Source organism: Nomascus leucogenys, chromosome X (assembly GCF_006542625.1).
Source record: "Nomascus leucogenys isolate Asia chromosome X, Asia_NLE_v1, whole genome shotgun sequence".
NCBI classification, from domain to species: Eukaryota; Metazoa; Chordata; class Mammalia; order Primates; family Hylobatidae; genus Nomascus; species Nomascus leucogenys.
The window spans coordinates 98,859,320-98,878,022 of NC_044406.1; the positions used below are offsets into that span (position 1 = coordinate 98,859,320).

Consider the following 18,703-nt stretch of genomic DNA (forward strand, 5'->3'; position numbering starts at 1 on the left):
ATTATATTGGTGCACTATATCAATGATGTCATGTTAATCAGACAAGATGGTAAATAAGTGGCAAGTATTTTGAAAGCGTTAGAAAGAAATGTTAGTACCAGGAAGTGGGAGATAAACTCTATAAACATTAAGCTCCTGACATTATTAATTTTTTTAGAGTCTAGTGATCTGCAGTATGGTAAAACAACCCCTTCAAAGTAAAACGAAACTTATTTCATTATCCCTCTCACCACTAAGAAGAGAGAACAACAATGCCCAGTAGAGGTTCTAGAGGCAGCATATTCCATATTTTAGGATACAGATGCCCCTCAGCTTATGATGTGGTTATGTCCCAATAAACCCATCATAAGTTGAAAATATTGTAAGTCAAAAATGCATTTAATATACCAAACTTACCAAACATCATAGCTTAGCATAGCTTACCTTAAACATGCTCAGGACACTTAGCCTACAATTGGGCAACATCATCTTGCAATACAGTATACTTTAGACTATCAGTTGTATATCCTTGTTATTGTGTGACTGACTGGGAACTGTGGCTCACTGCTGCTGCCCAGTATTGAGAGAGTATTGTGCCACATATCACTAGCACAGGAAAAGACCAAAAATCTAAGTACAATTTCTACTGAATTCATATGACTTTCCACTATAGTAAAGTTAAAGAATCGTTAAGTCAGGGCATCATAAATTGGAGACCATCTGTACTACTCAATACACCACATGATGATGTGAAAGGCTGCCAACTTTGTACAGGGTTTAGAACATAAAAAGGCTCTGGAGCAGGACCAGGCTACCATGTAAGCAGCCTTGTTGTTTGAGATATATGACACAACACACACTATGGTATTCAAGATACCAGAGACGGGAAAAGATGCCATGTTGAATTTATCACACATTCCCAATAGCAGAATCACAATTTAGACCCCACGTGTTTTAGTGCAAGGTTATACCACCTGAAGTGGAAAATTATTTACCATTTGAAATGCTTTTGAGCCACAGTAGAAATGGAGCATCTCATCATGGAACATCAAGTGATCTTGTCATATAGCCAGAACTGCCCAATATGAGTAAGATTCTAAGAGATCCTAGACTGGATTGTAAGGTTTGATGGACCTAAATGCAGATGTGGTACATCTGGAATTGGTCATGATCAGGGCCAGAGGGCACAAGTAAGCTGCACGAGTAGATGGACCAGGTTTCCATGTCATCCATCACTATCGCATTTGCACCTCTCCCTCAGCCCACATTGAGGCCACATTATTTATGGTGGTGGTAGTTATAGGGTATCCTTTAGGGTTGCCTGAGGGGTGAGGAAAAATACCAAGCTTGGTTCATAGATGGGTTAATTCAGTATGGGGATGTAAGCCAAAAGTGTACTTCTGGTGTACAATAGCCCTGCTCAGAATGACATTGAGCCTGAACACACTGAGTCATTCACTCTGTCTAGAAGACAGATTTCAGGGGAAATTCTTCCAAGGAACATATCTTCAGGTAGTACACTTAGTTATTCATTTTGTGTGGAAAAAGAAGTGGTCTGAGTTGACAATGTGTAACAGAAAGATCAACGACAAGAAAGTCCAAGAAAGAGGCATGTGATATACCCAGGAGAATGTGGATAGACCTACAGGAGTGGGCATCAGATCTGAAGATGTTTGAATCACATATTAAAATTCACCAAAAATAGTCTGACATTTAAAAGGCACTAACAAGCAAGTAGACAGAATGATTTGGTAAGGTGACACTGCCTAGCCTTTGTCATTGACAACCTCAGTGCAGACACAATGGGAACATAAATGGAGCAATCAAGGTGGCAGGAATGAAGGCTATGCACGGTCCAAATACAGTGGAGTGCCACTACCAAAGCTGATTTAGCTACTGCCTCTACCAAAAATCCAACCTGCCAGCAATAGAGACCAATGTTGAGTCTCCAACAGGGTACCATCCCTCAAGGAAACCAGCCAGTGTTTAGGTGGCAAATTGATTACATCAAATGTCTTCTGTGTTGGAAGCGCAACAATTCATGTTGACTGAAACTGACTCCTATCCTGGTTATGAATATGATTTTTCTGTATACAGAGCCTCAAATACCACTGTTTGAGTGCTCACAGAATGTTTGATCCACTGACATGTGATCCCACATGTATTACGTAGACTATGAAACTTATTTTACAGCAAAGGAAGTGCAGCAGTGGGTGTCTCACCATAAGATGCACTGGTCTTATCATATCTACAATACCCAGAAGTTGCTAGCCTGATAGAGCAATAGTGCAGCTTTTTGAAAGTGATAACCAGATTGAAGATGATATCCTATGAGAATGAAGTGCCGTCCTCTAGAATGTAGTATACACCCTAAATCAATGACCACTATATTGTGTTGAATCCCTAATAAGTAGATTACATAGGCCTGGAAAACAAAGGATTGAAGTAGCCTTGCTTACCATAAACTCCAAGTCACCCACTTATTAATTCTAGTAGTTTGTCTAGAGAAGATTTTTCCTCTATTTTCTACTTACGTAATCATATTCTTCATGAATAATAATACTTTTGTCTTCTTTTTTAATTCTTCTGCCTTTTCTATCTTTTTCTTGCCTAATTGTACTGGCTAAGACATCAAGTACAATGTTGAATAGAGGTGGTAATAGCAAACCTCTTTGTCTTATTTCTCATCTCAGAAGGAAATTTATAACATTTCACCACTGAATATGATGTCTGCTGCATATGTTTTAAATGTGTGTTGATCAAAGACACTTCTTTTTATTTATAATTTTCTGGCAATTCATTTTTTGCTTCTCAGTAGTTGTTGATATTTATCACACTTTTTATGCATCTGTTGACATGATCATAAGATTTTATGTTTTTAATGTGATATACATTAGCTGATTTTAGTTGGAATATTTTAATAGTAATTATTAATTTATATACAGTAAATTTCACTCTTATGGGGTACGGTTCTATGATTTTTGTGTAAAGCATGCAGTCCACTAACCATCATCATCAATCAAGATAAAGAACAATTCAATCACCTGAAAAAATTTCCTCATACTCCTTATTGTACTAAACTCACATATCTCAACCTCTGGAAATCACTGATCTGTTCTTGATCCTTATAGGCTTGGCTTTTCCAAAATGTCATATGAATTCAATCATACAACCTTTTGACTCTCACTTCTTTCACTAAGAATAATTGATTTGAGATTCATTCAAGCATGAGGATCAATTTTTTTTTTTTTTTTTTTGAGATGGAGTCTCACTCTGTTGCCCAGGCTGGAGTGCAGTGGCACAAACTCGACTCAACGGAAGCTCCGCCTCCCGGGTTCACGCCATTCTCCCGCCTCAGCCTCCCGAGTAGCTGGGACTACAGGCGCCCACTACCACGCCCAGCTAATTTTGTTTTTGTATTTTTAGTAGAGATGGGGTTTCACTGTGTTTTAGCCAGGATGGTCTCAATCCAATAACCTCGTGATCCGCCCGCCTCGGCCTCCCAAAGTGCTGGGATTACAGGCGTGAGCCACCGCACCCGGCCCGGGATCAATTTTTTTAAATCTTTTATCAAAGAGTAGTATTTCATTATAAGGAGGAACTACAGTTTGTTTACCCATGCAGCCACTGAAGGAAGTTTGGATTGTTTCCAGTTTTGTGATTATGGATTATCAATAAAAATCACTCAAAATATTTCTGGGGCCCCGCCCACCCGACCATAGAGACACTGCATGGCTAGAGAAACTTCCCCGATGTTCTGGGCTGCGAACGAAAACAGAACCAAAGCGTCAGAAAGGAGCGGGTGAACGGGCGCTGCGGTTGCCAGGGCATCTTCTTAGCGTCGGGCAGGGCTGGTGAGTCAACTAGTGACAGTGGCGAGGAAGTGGGGGCGCTGAGCAAGCGAGAGGAAGGCTGAAGGGAGCTAAGAAAAGGGCGCTGATCTCTGCAGCCTGGGAGGGCTTTTGTCCCCTGGAGGAAGGCCGGAAGACATGGGGTCCCGAGGGCAGGGCTTACACAGCAAGAAAACGAGGAGCATGCCTGGCATTTTGAGCCCACAGAGAACGGGGAGCGGAGCCACTGGAGGACCGGCTGCTCGGGTTTATTCGGTAGCCGAGGCGGTTAAACAGTTCAGGGCTGGACCAGCTCGGACTGGAGCAGGGTGCAGCCTCCAGGGTTGCTGGGTGGCACCGAGACCCTTTGAGCACCGAACGGATAAACTACTGGAGCTTTCCGCACTTGCACATTGTTCCCGCGAGTTGCAGACGCAGGTTCCTGATGCTAGCGCTCATTCCTTGGCAGTCACCCTCAGTGAACTACACAGTTGCCCCGTGACCTTCAGGAGGAATGCTTGGATTTCAGGTGCGAGTAGGTTTGCTGAGGGCCCCAGAAGGCTCCTTCCACCGTATCATAGTCTAATAAATAATTTTGTCAAGCCAGAGAAGCTAACAAAGGTAGAGACAAGCCTTAAAGAAAAGATAGTGGCGGAAATGACGGATCTGAACAAGCATATAAAACAAGCTCAGACCCAGTGGGAACAGCTACTGGAGAAATCCAGGGAGCTACACCGAGAAAAGTTACTTGTCCAGGCTGAAAACAGATTCTTTCTGGAATACCTGACTAACAAAACTGAAGAGTACACAAAGCAACGTGAGAAGCTATGGAACAGCTATTTACAAAAAAGTGGAGAGATTGAATGAAGAAGACAAGAATCAGCCTCCAGATATGCAGAACAAATTTCAGTGCTTAAAACAGCGCTCTTGCAAAAGGAAAATATCCAATCCAGTTTGAAGCGGAAGTTGCAGGCAATGAGGGACATTGCTATATTAAAGGAAAAGCAGGAGAAAGAAATACAGACATTACAGGACGAGACAAAGAAAGTCCAAGCTGAGACAGCTGCAAAGACACGGGAAGTACAGGCCCAGCTCCTCCAGGAGAAAAGATTACTGGAGAAACAACTGAGCGAGCCACACAGGAGGCTACTGGGAAAGAGAAAAAGAAGAGAGCTTAATATGAAGGCCCAGGCCTTGAAGTTGGCAGCAAAGCGGTTTATTTTTGAATACTCCTGTGGCATCAAGAGAGAGAACTAGCAGTTCAAGAAGGAATTACTGCAGCTAATTGAGCAAGCCCAGAAACTTAACGGCTACTCAAAACCACTTAGGAAGCAGCAGCTGCAGCAGGAACAGTGGTATCTGGAGTCCTTAATCCGGGCGAGGCAGAGACTGCAAGGAAGTCATAATCAGTGCCTAAATAGACAGGATGTTCCAAAGACCACACCCAGTCTTCCCCAAGGCACCAAATCAAGGATTAATCCAAAGTAACTCCTAAAATAACATTGATTAAATAAGAACTGGAGCAAGTACTCTTAAGTGCTACATTAACCTGGTTAGAAAGGCTTTTGGATTCCAGATTGCTGTTGTAAAATCTCCACCATGATGTGTTGGAGTGAAGGATTAGATGGTTTTATCCAACAGTCCTACTAGATATTTGGTAACCAGCTTCCCTTAACTAGCTTTTTCTTTAAATATTCTTGTTAATAAGCTATTCCACAAACCTCCTGTTAACCTAACACATGACCCTAACCTAACCATTTACCGTACATCAAACTAGCTAAAGGAAACCAACCTAAGGAAGTGAAAACAGTTGTGATTTATTTCATCTAGCTAAATTATATTTCTTTATAGAGAAAGTGCCTTTAAGGATAGCATTCCAAATAGACTTTGAATAGCGTTCTGCTCAGTAAATAACCAGTATCAGTTTATCCTCATTCCTTTTGACCAACTTAGCAGACAAAAGCAGTTTGTATAAGCTCTTTGTGAGTTTGTGCCAGTGACCAGGTAGCTCCTTCTAGTTTTCTCATGAGTGAAAAAGCATTCTGATAACAGCAAGTCCAGTAAGTGCTAGGCAGAGTGACCTTTCATCTGATGCTAAGCCCCTACAAGTGTAATTGAGAAGGTAAGAAAAGATGAAGGAGACATATATTAGGTCAGCTCTTACTTTTGAAAATGTTTTATTTGAAGAAACACCTGTAGCATTGAGGCGACTGAATGCCTCCGCTTATTTCAGGAAAACGTATCCAAAAAAAGTTGAAATATTTGGACAACTTTTTTTTAAGTGCCATCGATTTCCCTAGCAGCATTCTAAAAGATAGCAAGTAAAATGATGTTTGGTAATTATTAGTTCTGGTGGGTTACAGTGACCGGCAGCACAGGAGGGGTTGGCTTCCCCCTTCTGAAGATAAACCGGGTCCTTTTTGTTCTTTTTCCAAGTAGCCCAAATAACACATGGCCAATAGGCACAATTTTCACAAACCCGTGACTCATGACAAACATATTTATTTTCTACTTTGTGGCTCCTTTCCCAGTTAAGAGAACCACATCCTATTTCTAGCATTTTACTATTAATGGCAGTACAAGCATCAAATCTTAAAGTTATTTGTTTGGGGATTCCTTTTTCTTCTGTTCTAGTTGTTATTTTATTTTCACCTAGGAAAAGACCAGTTCTTATTCTTATTTTAAAAACGGTGGTTGCAGGGGGCTCAGATGGATTATAACACACATCAGGTCGGTCATTTCCCGGGCTACATACCTTGTACTGAGTGGCATTATACAAACAAGTTTCTTTTAATGTTCCCATACATTCCTAATAACTATAGAACAGAAAGATTGTTTTAATTTGCTGTCCTACCTCGGTGACCTGATGAATACACTGGGAACAGTCCCCAGTTTGAGTAAGGTCAGTTGAAGCCCTTACTGTATAAGTCCAAAATTTAAGAAAAATGAATCCCACGATGAGCCTCCTCATGCTTCGGCCGTGCGTGGACCAGTCAGCTTCCGGGTGTGACTGGAGCAGGGCTTGTTGTCTTCTTCAGGGTCACTCTGCAAGGGTTGTCTGGGCTTGGTCTTGCCTCCCAGGTTTCAGGCGCTGCAGGTTTTACACGGCTGTGGTGGATCCAGGCTGGGATTCCCTCTACCTTCACAGCGGTGGGAGTGGTCAGGATGACAGTCTGGGGTCCTTTCCACCGTGGACACAAAGAGGCTACGTTCCAGTCCTTGATCCACACTCCATCACCTGGGGAGAAAGGGTGAACTGGGGAGAATAAGCTAACAGGGCATCTCTCATTTACCCAGGCTGAGATTGTTTGTGTAATTTTTTCTAAAGCCTGTAGCTGTCGCTGTAACTCAATTTCACCTAACTTTCGGGGAGTGCCTGGAAGTCCCTGCAATATAGGAGGGGGCCTATGATATAATATTTCATAAGGGGAATATCTTGTTCTTTTAGAAGGGGTACATCTAATTTTAAATAATACCATAGGGAGAGCCTGTATCCATTTTAATCCTGTTTCCTGACATGCTTTCCCTAAACTATTTTTGATAGTCCGATTCATCTGCTCACCTTTCCGGAACTCTGAGGCCGGTAGGCAGCATGAGCCTGTATCCATTTTAATCCTGTTTCCTGACATACTTTCCCTAAACTATTTTTGATAGTCCGATTCATCTGCTCACCTTTCCGGAACTCTGAGGCCGGTAGGCAGCATGCAGTTGCCATGTGATTCCCCAATACCTTTGCCGTCTTTTGTACCAAGTCAGCCACAAACGCCGGCCCGTTATCTGAGCCGATCCGTAAGGGCAGTCCAAATCTAGGAATAAGATCTCGAAGAAGCACACCAGTTACTCCACGAGCTTTCTCAGTTTGTGTTGGATAAGCCTCCACCCACCCAGAGTAGGTACACACAAGAACTAGTAAATACCTGTTACCTCCACGCTTTGGCATCTCTGTGAAGTCCACCCGGAGATCTTCAAAGGGGGCTGCTCCATAAGCTCGTATGCCGGGCGGAACAGCTGGACCTTGCCTCGCATTATGCTGTCGGCAGGTAACACACCGCTGCGTCACCGTTTTGGCAAGGGCTGACAAATGTGAGTTGTAGAAATACCGGCCTAACAACTTTTCCAGTGATTGCTGACCTAGATGGGTGGTTTCATGCACAGCCAGTACAACTGCAGCTCCTAACAGCTGTGGCACAGCTACTGTCCCATCTGGTAACCGAATCCATCCTTCCTCCATCACTTGTCCTCCCTCTGCCTGGAGAACGTCCTTTTCTTCTTTAGAATAAGTAGGTACAAGATCAGGTGCTTGAGGGAGCAGTGGGGCTGTGACTGATGCCCGAAGGTGGCCGATGCTGCTTTTCGAGCCTCTAAGTCAGCGCGGGAATTCCCCAAACCCACCAAGGTGGAAGCTCGCTGGTGTCCTCTGCAATGTATAACTGCCACCTTGTGGAGTTTCCGTACTGCTTCTAATAATTGCAAGATTTCTTGTTGATATTTTATGTCTTTTCCCCCAGAGTTCAATAGGCCCTTTTCTTTATATAATGCTCCATGCACTTGAAGGGTTAAAAAGGCATATTGAGAGTCAGTGTAAATGTTTACAGTCTTACCTTCACTGAGTTCTAAGGCCCGAATTAAGGCAATGAGTTCAGCTTTCTGAGCTGAAGTGCCCTGGGGCAACGATCTGGCTTCAACGACAGTGTCCAGAGTTACCACTGCATACCCTGCACATCTCTCTCCTTGTGGGTTGATGCAGCTGCTCCCATCCACGTATAGTTCCCAGTCTACTGATGCCCAAGGCTGGTCCCGGAGGTCAGGTCTGCTAGAGTAAGCTGAGTCCAACACTTCTACACAGTCATGCTCGACAGGGCTCTCTGATACTGGGAGCAAGGTAGCAGGGTTCAGGGTGTTACAAACTTCAATGGTTATACGGGGATTTTCACAGAGCAAACTTTGGTACTTAGTGAGTCTAGCATTCATTAGCCAATGACGTCCTTTAGTATTCATTAAAGTCACCACAGCATGGGGGGCCTTTATGTTCAGGTTTTGCCCAAGAGTCAGCTTATCTTCTTCTTGTACTAGCAGGGCAGTTGCTGCCAAGGCCCTCAAACATGGGGGCCATCCTTTAGAAACCCCATCTAGTTGTTTAGAGAGGTAGGCCACCGGCCTCGGCCAGGGCCCCACAGTTTGGGTTAAAACTCCAACTGCCATCTTTTCTCTCTCTGACACATGCAATGTAAAAGGCTTTGTCAGATCAGGTAGCCCCAGGGCTGGGGCTGACATAAGTCTTTCCTTTAACTCATGAAAGGCTTGCTGTTGCTGGGATCCCCATTCAAATGGTTCCCGGTCCCCTCCCCACTTTGTGACCTCATACAAAGGCTTAGCTAATACTGCATAGTTTGGGATCCACAGTCTGCAAAACCCCCAGCTCCTAAGGATTCTCTCACCTGCCTTCTGGTCTTAGGCTCCAGTAGATTACAAATGACCTGTTTTCTTTCTGATCCCAGGCTGCGCTCCGCCTGTTGGATAGTAAATCCCAAGTAACGTACCTGCTGTCGGCAGATCTGAGCTTTTTTCTTGGACATTTTATGCCCACAGTCCTCCAGGTGCCAGAGTAGAGCATCTGTTCCCTTGGCGCACCCGCCTGCCGTGGGGTGTCCCAGCAAAAGGTCAATGTACTGGAGCAACACGCAGCCTAGGTCTCTGGTGGGAAACTTCTGGAGGTCTCGAGCCAACGCCTCCCCAAAGATGGTGGGGGAGTTCTTGAACCCTTGGGGAAGCCGGGTCCAAGTGTGCTGAGTAGTGACACCTGACTCCGGATCTTCCTACTGAAAGGCAAATAGCTTCTGGCTCTCAGGGGCTAATCTGATGCTAAAGAAAGCATCTTTCAGGTCCAAGCAGGTGAACCAGCTCTCCTCAGCTGGCAGCAACCCCAGCAATGTGTACGGGTTAGGTACTGTTGGATGTAAAGTCACTGTAGCCTGATTAACCAAGCGCAAATCCTCTACCAGCCTGTAGTCCTTGGTCCTAGGCTTGGGAACAGGCAGGAGGGGAGTGTTCCATGGAGACTGACAAGGAACTGTAATTCCTAAGGTTCTTAGGCGCTTGAGATGGACCTGGATGCCTTCAAGAGGTTCTCTGGGGACCGGGTACTATTTTTGCCTAACCAGCTGGGCCCCAGGCTTAACTTCTATAAGTACGGGGGCTTGGTTGACTGCCAACCCTGAAGGGTTGTCTTCTGCCTACACTCTTGGCCACCACTTAGCTAGAGCTGGTCTTATCTCTTGGCCCGGCTCAGTTAAGAAAAGTCTCCATTCCTCCTCTCGGGGGACCATAAGGGTCATAATGACTCCCGTTCCGGGTAACTTTAGCAGCAAAGAGCCATGCTCTGTAAAAGAGATAGTGGCTCTCACTTTGCTAAGCAAGTCGCTTCCCAACAAGGGCAAGGGACAATCAGGCATGTACAAAAACTGATGACTCACTTTATGTCCTCCTACAGTACAAGTCCAGGGCAAGCAGAAAGCTTGTTTTGCTGAAACTCCCATGGCTCTGATGATGTCAATAGTCTTTTTGGATAAGGGGCGACCGGGGCAGTTACTACCGAATGTTCAGCACCGGTATCTACAAGAAAATCAATGTCTTTACCCCCAGTTGTCATCCTGACCATAGGCTCTTTGGAGGTCCTTGAGCCTGGTTCCCCTCAGTCCAATAACCCTTCTGCCAGGTTGAGCAGGACCCCTTCCTCCTTGTCTGGAGCCTCCTGCTCCGAGTCACCTTCTTTTCCTTTTGGCTGAGGGCATTTGTTCTTTCAATGTCCTATTTTTTTACAATAAGCACACTGATTATGCTGCAAGCTCTGACAGCCAGGCTGAGTTTCTTTCCCAGGGCCCCCCTTCCCCTGACTCTTTGGGGGGACTCCTCTGATTGCTGCAGCTAACAGGTCGGCGTTTCGCCTAAGTTACTTCACTTAGAATAATAGTTTTCCAGTTCCATTTAGGTTACTGCAAATGCCATTAATTCATTCCTTTTTATGGCTGAGTAGTATTCCATCATATATGTATGCCACAATTTCTTTATCCATTCATTGAATGATGGGCTTTTGGGCTGCTTTCATATTTTTTTCAATTGGGAATTGTGCTGCTGTAAACATGCATGTGCAAGTATCTTCTTCAAATAATGACTTATTTTCCTATGGGTAGATACCCAGTAGTGGGATTTCTGGATCAAATGGTAGTTCTACTTTTAGCTCTTTATGGAATCTCCACACTGTTTCCAAAGTGGTTGTACTAGTTTACATTCCCACCAGCAGTGTGTAAGTGTTCCCTTTTCACCACATTCATGCCAACATCTATTTTTTTTTATTTTTTTGATTATGGCCATTCTTGAAGGAGTAAGGTGGTATCGCATTGTGGTTTTGATTTGCATTTCCCTGATCGTTAGTGATGTTGAGCATTTTTTTCATATGTTTGTTGGCCATTTGTATATCTTCTTTTGAAAATTGTCTATTCATGTCCTTAGCCCACTTTTTGATTTTTTTTTTTTCTGATTTGTTTGAGTTCGTTGTAGATTCTGGATATCAGTGCTTTGTTGGATGTATAGATTGTGAAATTTTCTCCCACTCTGTGGGTTTTCTGTTTACTCTGCTGACTGTTCTTTTTTCTGTGCAGAAGCTCTTTAATTAAGTCCCACCTATTTATCTTTTTTTTTTTCACTGCTAGTATCCATGGCTGAGAGACCTAAAGACAGATCACATCACAGGACTTTTTGCAGACATTTCTCAGCACCATCCTGGAGCCCGGTAGCCCTGCTAGATGGCCAGACCCAGAAGGGCAATAAAAATCACTGCAGTCTGGCTCTCAGGAAGACTCATTCCTAGGGAAAGGGAAAGAGCACCAGATCAAGGGATCACCCAGTGGGACAAAAGAATCTGAATGCGATGAAGGGGTCCAGCTTCACTCTTTTACATATGACTAGCCAGTTATCTCAGCACCATTTATTGAATAAGGAGTCTTTTCCCCATTGCTTGTTTTTGTTTTTGTCAGCTATGTTGAATATCAGATGGTTGTAGTTGTACAGCCTTATTCCTGGGCTGTCTGTTCTCTTCCATTGGTCTACGTGTCTGGTTCCATACCAGTACCATGCTGTTTTGGTTAGTGTATCCCCGTAGTATAGTTTGAAGTTGGGTAACATGATGCCTCCAGCTTTGCTGTTTTTGTTTATGATTGCCTTGGCTATCTGAGCTCTTTTATGGTTCTTTATGAATTTTAAAATAGGTTTTTTCTAGTTCTATGAAGAATGCCATTAGTAGTTTGATAGAAGAGCATGGAATTTATATATTGTTTGGGGCATTATGGCCATTTTAATAATATTGATTCTTCCTATTCATGAGCATGGAATGTTTTCCATTTGTTTCTGTTATTTCTGATTTCTTTGAGTAATGTTGTGGTTCTAATTGTAGGAATCTTTCACCTCTCTGGTTAGCTATATTCCTACATATTTTATTTTTGTGGCAATTATGAACAGGATTGCCTTCCAGATTTGGCTTTTAGCTTAGCTGCTGTTGGTGTATAGGAATGCTAGTAATTTTTGTACATTGATTTTGTATCCTGAGACTTTGCTGAAATTGTTTATCATCTGTAGGAGATTTGGGGCTGAGATTATGGGTTTTTCTAGATATAGAATCATGTCATCTACAAACAGGGATAGTTTGACTTCTCTTTGTATTTGAATGCACGCTATTGTTTTCTCTTGCCTAATTGCTCTAGCTAAGACGTTCAATTATATGTTGAATTGGAGTGGTGAGAGAGGGCATCCTCATCTTGTGCCAGTTTTCAAGGGAAATGCTTCCAGTTTTTACCCATTCAGTATGATGTTGGTTGTGGGCTTGCCATAGATGGCTCTTCTTATTTTGAGGTATGTTACTTTGATACCTAGTTTATTGAGAGATTTTAACATGAAGGGTCATTGAATTCTACCGAAAGTCTTTTCTGCATCTATTGAGATAATCCTGTGGTTTTTGCCTTTAATTCACTTTATATGATGAATCACATTTGTTGAGTTATGTAGGTTGAACAAACCTCACATCCCAGGGATGAAGCCTGCTTGGTTGTGGTGGAATAGCTTTTCGATGTGCTGTTAAATTCTGTTTGCAAGTATTTTGTTGAGGATTTTTGCATCGATGTACATCAAGGATATTGGCCTGCTGTTTTCTTTCTTTGTTGTGTCTCTGCCTGATTTTGGTACCAGGATGATACTGGCATTGTAGAATGAGTTGGGGAGGAGTCCCTTCTCCTCAATTTTTTGAAATAGTTTTAGTAGGAATGCTACCAGCTCTCTTTTTTTGTACATATGGTACAATTTGGCTGTGGATCCATTCAGGTCCTGGGCTTTTCTTTTTTTTTTGGTTGGTAAATTATTTATTACTGATTAAATTTCAGTGCTTGTTATTAGTCTGCTCAGGGAATCAATTTCTTCCTGGTTCAGTCTTGGGAGGGTGTATGTGTCCAGGAATTTATCCATCTTTTCTAGGTTTTCTAGTTTGTGTGCATAGTTTATTTCTGTGGGGTCAGTGGTAACATTTCCTTCATCATTTCTAATTGTGTTTACTTAGATCTTCTCTCTTTTTTTCTTAATTATTCTAGCTAGTGTTCCATCTATCATGTTAATTTTTTCAAAAAAAAAAACAACTCCTGGATTTGTTGATATTTTGAATGGTTTTTCATGTCTCAATTTTCTCCAGTTCAGGTCTGATATTTGTTATTTCTTGTCTTCTGCTAGCTTTGGGGTTGATTTGTTCTTGCTTATCTAATTTTTTAGTTGTGATGTTAGGTTTTTAATTTGAGATCTTTCTAACTTTTTGATGTGGGCATTTAGTTCTATGAATTTCCCCCTTAACATTGCCTTAGCTTTGTCCCAGAGATTCTGGTATATTGTATTTTTGTTCTTATTATTAGTTTCAAATAACTTCTTGATTTCTGCCTTAATTTCATTATTTACCTAAAAGTCATTCAGGAGCATGTTGTTTAATTTCCATGTAATTGCATGGTTTTGAGTAACTTTCATAGTTTTGACTTTTATTTTTATTGCCCTGTGGTCTGAGAATGTTTTTGGTATGATTTCACTTGTGTTTCATTTGCTCAGGATTCTTTTATGTCCAATTATGTAGTTGATTTTAGAGTGTGTGTCATATGGTGATGAGAAGAATGTATAATCTGTTGTTTTGAGGTGGAGAGTTCTTTAGAGGTCCATCAGATCCATTTTGTCCAAAGTTGAGTTCAGGTGCTGAATATCTTTGTTAATTTTCTGCCTCAATGATCTAATAGTGTCAGTGAAGTATTGAAGTCTCCCACTATTATTGTGTGGGAGTCTGTGGCTCTTTGTAGGTCTCTAAGGATTTGCTTTATGAACCTGGGTGCCCCTCTGTTGGGTATTTATATATATTTAGGATCGTGGCCAGGTGCCATGGCTCATGTTTGCAACCCCAGCAATTTGGGAGGCTGAGGGAAGTGGATCTCTTGAGGCCAGGAGTTTGAGAGAAGCCTGGCCAACATGGTGAAAACCCATCTCTACTAAAAATAAAAAAATTAGATGGGCATGGTGGTGCACTCCTGTAGACCCAGCTACTCAGGAGGCTAAGGCACGAGATTCGCTTGAACCCAGGAGACGGATTTTGTAGTGAGCCCAGATCATGCCACTGCAGTCCAGCCTGGGTGACACAGTGAGACTCTGTTTCAAAAAAAAAAAAGAAAAAAATATATCTTATAAGGCATGTCTGGTGGTAACAAACTCCTGCAACATTTGCTTGTCTGAAAGGAATCTTATTTCTCCTTCATTTAGGAAGCTTAGTTTGGCTGGATATGAAATTTTCAGTTGAAGATTTTTTTTAAGAATGTTGAATATATGCCCCAAATCTCTTCTGACTTGTAGGGTTTCAGTTGAGAAGTCTGCAGGTAGCCTGCTGGGGTTCCCTTTGGTAACCTGATGGGGTTCCCTTTGTCAGTGACCTGTCCTTTCTCTCTGGCTGCCTTTAACATTCTTTCTTTCATTTTGACCTTGGAAAATCTGCTGATTATGTGTTTAGAGGATAATCTTATGTAGAATCTTACAGGAGTTCTCTGTATTTTCTGAATTTGACTCTTGGCTGCTGTAGCAAGGTTGAGGAAGTTTTCATGGACAATATCCTGAAATATGTTTTCCAGGTTGTTTGCTTTCTCCCTCTCCCTTTTAAGGGTGCCAATGATTTGTATATTTGGCCTTTTTACATAATCCTATACTTCTCAGAGTTTTTGTTCATTTCTTTTTATTCTTTTTTATTTTTGTCTGTCTTATTTCAGAAAGCCAGTCTTCAATTTCTGAGATTCTTTCCTCAGCTTGGTTTATTCTGCTATTAATACTTGATTGCCTTGTGAAATTCTTGTATTGTGTTTTTCAGATGTCTCAGATTCGTTGGGTTCTTTTTTACATTGGCTGTTTTGTCCTTCAGCTCCTGTATTGTTTTATTATGATTCTTAGTTTCCTTGGATTGGGTGTTGCCATTCTACTGAATCTCGATGATCTTCATTCCTATATTTATTCTGAATTATATTTCTGTCATTCCAGCCAGCTCAGCCTGCTTAAGAACTCAGTGGAGAACTGATGTGGTTGTTTGGAGGACATACAACATTCTGGCCATTTGAGTTACTGGAGTTCTTGAATTGGTTCTTTCTCATCTCTGTGTGTGGGTGCTCCTTTAACTGCACTGGAGATTGAGTACAGTCAATAGTCTTTTTTTATGAATGTTTTCACAGGGCCAAGGCTTTGTGTAGGATCTTTATTTGTAGCTGACTTCTTGTCTTTGGTTTCAGAGGTGAGTGTGTTAGTGAGGTTATTTTTGGTGTTGAAGCTTTGGGGTGTGATCTAGTAGGTGGCACTTAGGTGTTTTGGTCAGTTGGTAGACTCTTGCTTGATTGTGTAGCTCCTCTGTTTCCTCACAGTTGGAGCTGTGTTCCCTCTCAATGCTCCAAAAGTGTAGGTTCCTCTCCTCGTTGAGTGCTGGCTATAGATTATGGCTTGGCACTCCTGGGCTGCCCACTGCAGCTCTAGGTGCAATCTCAGTGTTTATGTTCCTTCCAGAAAAGAAAGGGATATTAGTAGTGGTTGTGACCAAGGGTCTTTTGTTGTCTCCTGGGGGCTCCACCCCCAGAGAGATGCATGTTAGCAATTGTTCAGTCCAATCAGCCCAGGATGGAGGGTCTGTGTTTAGGGCTCAAGCCAGGAGTTTTCTGTCTGGTGATGAGCAGGGTGTGGGTGGGTTGGACCTCTGGGAGATGGAATGGCCTCCTCTCCTTGGGTTGACAGTAGCTTGTTAGAGGTATGGATAAGGAACTTAGGGTCTTTGCTCCTTCATTAGTCTGAGGGTAGCAAGGGCAGTTCCACAGCGGAGGCAGTGGCAGAGAGATTTTCAGTTGCCCCTGGGGGCTCTGTCCAGGGAGTTACAGAGCTGCTACTGGTTCCATAGCTCTGGTGGATGGTGGCTGGAGGCCCAGGCCTGGAGAACCTGCATGGTGAGGAGATATGGGAATGGGCACCCACATAACAGTTGGGGCACTTACCCATAGGGCTGCTGTGGTTTGCTGGGGGCCCACTCTTTTCCCTAGTCACCTCGGAATTTTTAGTAACTGGAGGTATCAATAGTGAAGGCTGCAAAACAGCAAAGATGGTGGCCTTTTCCTCCCTCTGGGAACTCCATCCCAGGGAGGTATGGACCTGTTGCCATTCAGAACACACTTGTAGGAGGTGGCTGGAGACCCCAGTCAGAAGGTGTCAACAGTGAGGAGGAATGGGATCAGGGATCTGCTTTAAAAACAAGTTTGGCCACATTTTCATAGAGCAGCAGTCCTGTGCTGGGGGTCTACTTTAGCCCCTGGTCACCTCGAACACTTCAAAGCCCAAAGGCCTGAACAGCTGAGTTGCCCGAACAGCAAAGATGGTGGCTCACCCCTCCCATCTCAGAGAAGTTGGAAACCTTTGTCAACTGGAGAACACCGGTGGGGATAGCTGGAGACCCCAGTTAGGAAGTCTTGCCCAGAGAGGAGGAATGAGATTGAATACCCTCTTTAAAAAGCAATCTGGCCACATTTTCATAGAGCAGCTGTGCTTTGCTGGGGGACTGCTTCAGCCTCCAATTACCTTGGACTCTCCAAAGCCCAAGGGCTGAAAGAGCCAGGTCACCCAAACAGCAAAGACAATGGCCCACCCCTCCTTCTGGGAGCTCTGTCCCAGGGAGGTTTAAAGTCTCTGTTGGCCAGAGAGCACTGGCAGGGGTGGCTGGAGACATCAGTTGGGAAGTCCCACCCAGTGAAGAGGAATGGGATTGAGGACCCGCTTATAAAAGCAGTCTGTCCATTTTTCTTTTCTTTCTTCTCTCTCTTTTTTTTTTTTTTTTTTTTTGACAGTCTCGCTATGTCACGAGGCTGGAGTGCAGTGGCGCTATCTTGGCGCACTGCAACCTCCGCCTCCCGGGTTCATGTGATTCTCCTGCATCAGCCTCCTGAGTAGCTGGGACAGTCTGACCATTGTTCATAGAGCAGCTGTGTTGTGCTGGGGTACCACTTCTGCCCCCAGTCAGCTGGTGCTCTTCAAAGCCCAGAAGCTGGAATGGCTAAGTCACCGAAATCACAAAGATGGCAGCCCACCCATCCTTCTGGGATCTTTATCCCCAGGAGGTTTCAAATCTTTGTCAGCTGGAGAGCATCAATAGGGGTGGCTGGAGATCCCAGCTGGGAGGTCCTTCCCAGTGAGTAGGAACAAGATTGGAGACCCACTTTAAAAAGCAGTCTGACCTTGTTTTCATAGAGCAGATGTGCTGTGCTGGGGAATCGCTTCAGCCCCGGTTGGCTTGGACTCCCCAAAGCCTTAAAGCTGGAATGGCTAAGTCAGCCAAACAGCAATGATGGCGGCAAACTCCCTCCCTGTGGGAGCTCCGTCTCAGGGAGGTGCAGTGCTGCTACCTGTGGCTGGCTGGAATTCCAAACCAGTGGGTCTTATCCTGTGGGGTGTCACGGAAGCTGAGTCTACAGACTGTTGCTGCTCAGCCCGCTGGATTCAGCTTCTTTCCTACAAGTATGTATGAGGGCCTAACCACTCAGTTTGTTAGAGTTGCAGCTACTTTTGCTGGGAAGCCTGGAAAGCGTGTGTATCCAAGGCTTTTGGGTCTCTGCGTGTGCCAGAGCAGCTGCTCTGTCAAGACTCCATGTAGCTCTTATGTGAGATCGAAGGCCCTGGAGGAGTGGGCTCACAAGGGGGAAATCTCCTGACCTGAGAGTTGCATAGATCGATGGGTGAAGTGTGGGTTCCCAGGGTCTCACGTTTACTCACTGGTTCCCTGGATGGGGGAGGTTCTCTGGGTTGGGGAGGTTCCCTGGCTCCATGTCACTCCAGGTGGGTTGTCTTCTTGCCTTCTTGCCTTGCTTTTCTCCACTCTCCGTGGGTTGGGTTGTTTCCTTGATTAGTACCAATAATGCATGTACCTGAATGTTTCAGTTGAAGGTGCTGTATTTACTCATTCCTTCCATTCCTGTCCATGAGAGATGCACACACTAGTTACTTCTCTTATAGTCAGCCATCTTTCTTTAATTGTTCTTTTTTTATTTTTATTCTTTTTTCTTTTGCCTCCTCTGACTATACGTTTTTTATGAAATAGAATTTTTATACTGGTATGATTTGTAAGACTATTGATTTGATTATTTAAAAGATGAGATATAAAATAATTATCTTTAAAGTAATTTTAATTTTCCTACTGAGCCTAACACACCAGACTATAAATTATCAAATTAGTTGTAGCTCTCTTACTTTCATTTGTGCATTAGTTTCATGCAAGCAAATTAGCTATGGAATAACAAGAGGGTACCTTGAATAAAGTTCAA

General features: G+C 43.4%; 1 pseudogene; it reads left to right on the plus strand.

Annotated features, from left to right (window-relative positions):
* The first annotated feature begins 3,968 nt into the window (after positions 1-3,968).
* Positions 3,969-5,371, plus strand: LOC100597864 (annotated as a pseudogene).
* The last annotated feature ends 13,332 nt before the right edge of the window (positions 5,372-18,703 follow it).